The sequence below is a fragment of the Pagrus major genome, chromosome 21, assembly GCF_040436345.1.
Source record: "Pagrus major chromosome 21, Pma_NU_1.0".
NCBI classification, from domain to species: domain Eukaryota; kingdom Metazoa; phylum Chordata; class Actinopteri; order Spariformes; family Sparidae; genus Pagrus; species Pagrus major.
In genome coordinates, this window is record NC_133235.1 from 12606425 (window position 1) to 12611971 (window position 5547).

The following is a 5547-nucleotide window of genomic DNA, read 5'->3' on the forward strand; positions in this document are numbered from 1 at the left end:
TTAAAGGTGCAATATGTAAGAATTGGCCAACTGTTGAGTTCATCCTCAACAAACGGGGTAGAATCTCACCAGAGTAACCGCTAACTGCTGCCAATTATAGCTGCCATTAGTTAGCTCAGTTAGCCATGCAGATAGCCAACCGGACTGTTTGTTGGTTATACTGTTAGCACAGCTGGAATGGGTGGTTAGCATGATAAATATGCCTTGTAACACAACAGATAGACACCATAACATTAAAACTGTTATTTTCTGGTTATATTTTTAGTGAAGTTTTAAAATTTTAACACTTCAAACTTAACCTTTATTGTTTGTTTGTTTGTTTGTTTTAACTTAACTTTGTACAAATTAAACTAATATGATAATAATATGATAATTATAATTAGTGACCTTTAAGTCAGATACTGGCAGGAGAATTTTGTTACTTTTGGACATAAGCTAATTTCCCCTTGTTTCTAGTCTGTATGCTAAGATAACCAGCTGCAGCATTATATTTAACAGACTGATAATAGAGTGTTATCAATCTTTTAAGCAATTTCCCAAAATGTCAAACTATTCTATGAAATCCTGCTGTTTGTCCACATAAAAGATGGCGGCGAGGCTGGTGATAACTTTGCTAATTTGCTTGTGTAGTTCCCTTCTCTCATTTTCTTGAAGGTTGGGTTTATTGCGGTTTTAATGGCCTTTTATTGGCCAATTAAATTTCTTCTCTACCCTTCATAAATTGCTAACCAACAGTTGGAGAAGTTTAATGTTGCCTTCTCATCTGATGCACCTCGGTTTTATCAAGAGGGTGTATTAGTGTGAGGGTAAAAACTCATTGCTTCTCCTGGATGTGCTGTCACATCATAATACCCAAAATGAGTAAATATACAGATGAATAGCTATTGATTTTCATCTGGGGACATACTGTAGTTTGTGTGCCTTCTCTACACCCAGCTCTCCTTGTTGTGTCGCAGTTTTGTCAGATGGAACCTAAAAACAACATGGCTGCCATGGCTGTTTTCATCTTTTTGATTGCCAAAAAAATATACAGATCATTTTTAAAAACTACCAAAGATGCATGTCTGTTTCTTAATTTAGTACAAATGTCATCATTATCTTCAACATGTACAACAGAGAAGGGAGTGGTAAAGACAGATTAAGCTGCTGCTCTGAAAATGAAAGCTGGTTTATTTCAGGGTTGGTATCCTGCAGAGGGAGATAAAGAGCTGCCAGGTCTGCTCCTGCCTCTCACTCTTTATGTGTGTGTTAATCCATTTTCACATTTCTTCCACATTCTCCTGGAGAATTTTTTCTGCATTTCATATAGTGAGTGCAGTGAGTTAAATATGTCTGTGCCATACAATTTAATTACAATTTATTATAAAAGCACAGAAGGCTGCAATATGTCACACACACACACACACACACACATATACAACATTTATTCACCATCTTGCTACTAAAAATATATAAAGAACATGGTTGTGTGAAGTGAGAGGGCTCACCAGAGGCCAGAGAAAGTTTATACGAGCCAGTGCTGCCACTCAGTGTTACTACTCATCCCTGCTCTCAGATAATCCCTAGACGGTCATCGGCTATCGGACTCATCACCATTAATCTCAGATCATTCTGCAGTTACAGCTTCCTGGTTTTGGCCCTCTGACCCAGATAAACATGGAGGGTGTCTGTTATGGAGCCGCAGTTGCAGGCTGTGTTTTGTTTGACCAGGAGCATTTAAGTTTAGGATTATTGTTAAACCCTCTGAGGGTTTCATGAGACAGCTGCTACAGACACCCCAAACTGAACATCTCAACACCTTTGTCGGCTTTTCAAAAAATATATCTCTAGTGATAGTAGTGAATCAATATGGATTTTACACATTTAAGAAAAGGAGGGAAAGGAGCTTGTCTTTGCAAGATTATGTATCCAATATGTTGCTACCATTGGTATTTAGATCAAGTTTCAAATTTGATACGTGTGATGTTGTTGCTAATAACCTCTGATCCCTGAGGGCTAGATGTTATGAACTGGTAAACTGCCAAAGTTGTTCCCCGTCCATTCTAACTTCACAAGGCTTTATGTAAAATCTTCTGTGACGACTTTCAAGTGAGTCTTTTACAGTGCCTACAAAACAGTAAAATACAAGTCAAATTCAACTAATCTGCACCTTTTTAAAGCAACTTGTTTTGCTTCTCTTTGACGTTTGAGCTTCACTGTGCAGAACGGTGTCTGTGCTGAGTTTGACACTGGGAGGCTGTTTTCACATTCATCTGCTGAAGGGGGAAAGTTTAACACGTGTATTCAACAGTGTGATCTTGTGAAATCACTACGACTTTGGAGGCAGTCGAGGTCCAAACTGCAACTTACACAAGTGTGATGTGGAACTTAAAACCTCCACTGCACTTAAACCTAGTAAGGACTTTTCAGTGTTTCAGTAGACATCTTGTGTCCAGCAGTTTAAGTTTAGAAATGACCAATATTATCATCTTCATGTTCTGAATTTTTCAATTAGGCAGAGGGAATAGCTGCCATTTAAAGGGGCACTATGTAGATTTGGAGAGGAAATTCAAACTCAGAATTTTAATATTTACAGTATTAATGAGGTAATAATACAAACTCAGAAATATTCATTTTTTACATAGCTGGATAAACAAGCAGTTCTCAGAGGAAAATAAGGTCCCCAGAACACTGTTTGAAGCTGGAAAGGTGGCAGGGTCCGCCACATATAAACAACAACAACAACAAAAACAGTATGAAATTGTGTTGTCCTTTAAGGTCACTTTGTTTATTTTGTTTATTCAGTCACACAAATGAAATTAGTTATTTGATCAAAATAGATATGATAAAGTATTACATATGTTGGAAATTTCTATTTGATGTAACACCAGACCACACCACAACTGCATGGTCAGGGTCCCAGACTCCTCCAGGATGACCCTAAAACACCCAAAAAGAGAACATCATGCATTAGGATTTCTCTGATTTTTACAACCTTATCGGGGAAATACTTATCTGCACAATAAAATGTTGTAATCATCCCGTTCATCAGAGATTTAATCATCGTGTTTATTATGTGTTATAATACGCCCACAGGCCAGTAGAGTGTTGATTCAATACGAAAAGTCCTGGAGAAAGCCAGACAGACATGTATGTTTCTGATAAAAGCAGATAATAACAGACATTGATGAAGCAGCTGGTAAAGAGACAGCATGACATCATCTCCATTATTTCCCTCCAACACCAAACACTTCACCCATTAGGTGTAGGTTGTGGATATTACGTTATTGATCCGCACATAAAAGAGAAACCATCACGTCCTGTCTGAAGCACCTGTCCTTGGTCAGCCTCAGGAGAGCGTCACTGTGGAGACAGAAACAAAAAGACTACACTTTTCCTAACAGGAGCACATAATTCATACGTCTACCCAACAAGGCCTCTGCCATTTTTATTATGTGGACAAGACTTGGTTTATGAATGAGAAAGTAGCGTTGTTGTCCACACCAATAAATATCTGTGACACTACGCCATAAGCACAGAGAGTGCCCAGTCTCTGAGACATATGGTCGGTGATGACTGTGTCCCTGTGGGTTATGTAACGTAGCAGTAAGTCTTCTCACTGAAGTGTGACATGTCATGCACTGGACCCAGTGGAGAAGTGTTCAGTGTTTGTCCTGTGGTTTCTTCACAGCAGCTCCTCCTGATCTATCTGGCCTGGAAACTCAAAAATAAGCTGACTCTTATTTAGCAGCTTTTGTTTACACTGCAGCTCTGGTGTACAGCATCTGCACGATCCTTATGATTTGAATTATAGTTTGATGATCAATAACAAACTGTTGACAGTTGTCTGGTGACATCTATCCTTTTTTTTAAGATGAAGGCTCCTGTGCTTGCAGCGTAAACACCAACACCCCTGGTGCTCCAAGATCCCAGTTCAAACCACTAGATGAATGGCTGACCGAGCTAACTAGCTGATGGCAGCTGCACTTGGCAGCAGTTAGCGGTTACCCTATACCCTGTGGCATACAGCCCCCTGTTTGTTTTGAGTATGAATGGGACAGGAGGCAAATTCTTACATGTTGCAATCAACAACTCACCAATAATTGATTGAACGATTTGAGTCATTTTTTTCATGAAAAAAAGAGTCAAACTTCTCTGATTTCAGCTTCTTAAATGTGAATATTTTCTGATTTCTTTACTTTATCTCTGAGTCGTAGACAAAACAAAACATTTTGAGGGCTTTCTTACATTTTATAGACCAAACAATTAATTGATTAATCGAGAAAATAGTTGACATAAATCGACAATGAAAATAATCATTGGGTGCATATAATGCACTGTTATACAATGATGGAACATGACTAAGCACATTTACTCAAGTATAATTTTGAGGTACTTGTACATTACTTAAGTATTTCTGTTTTATGCTACCCTATACTTTCCCTCCACTACATTTTGGAGGCATATATTGTACTTTTACGCCACTATATTTATTTGAGACTTTAGTAAAGTTACTTTGCCAAAGTAACGCATTTATAAATAAACAAATTTTATTTGGCAATCAGATTTTTAAAAAAAAAAAACAAACCCACTTATTCTGATAATCAGAAAAATGCTGAATATTGGATCAAACAATCGGTCAACACACAGATTAATGTGAATATGTGTATCATTTATTTTTTACTTGTACTTTTGACACATAAGTACTTTTTTTGCTGAAAAATTACTTTTAATACTTAAGTACATTCAACATCAGACACTTTAAGACTTTTACTAAAGTACTGGGTGTATGGGTGACGTTCACTTTTACCAAAGTAATATTTTAACACTTTAACAATATTTTTTACTTTTACTCAAATGTAACTTTTGGATATTTTATACATCACTGCTGTTGTAGAATAAACTCAAGTTAAATCGCCTTCCACCATATATTTATGCTGCCTACATGTTAATGCATCAAAATAATAATATATATATGGCATTTTGGAAGGGGCCATGTGGAGTACTTTTATGTTTGAGAGCTCTAATTCAAGTATATTTTGCTGATAAGATGTGAGTAATTCAAAATCGGACCTGTCATTTTTACTTCATAAAGCTATTGATCGATAAAAGATCTGCGTGCTACTCTGTCTGTCACAGCTGGAGCCATTCAGCATAATCAATACTTTTGATACTGCACTTAAGAAAAGTACAATTTGGCCTGTGGCAGGACTTTCACTTGTAATGGAGGAGTTTTTATAGAGGCACTATGATTAAATGGCACATTGGTTGTTCCCCATCTGGGATTTCCTTGGTCTGCATTTAAATCTCTAACATCTTATTGCCCCAATTTTCTGCTACAAATGTTAGATCGGTGTTATTTTTCACTGTTATGTTTACCCCTGGATGATTTCAGGGCACTGAGCATGAGGTAGGACCAGCCTGTATGAAGTTTTGGATCACGTGTGTGTTAACTGTCCGGACTGGGAGCAGCCCAGCAGCGCTGCAGCTCCTCTGGGCGGACTCTCCCACTGTAACCACCGCCTCTTTCTCCAGCTACACTGGGACAGATTTATGCTCCAGCTTTCT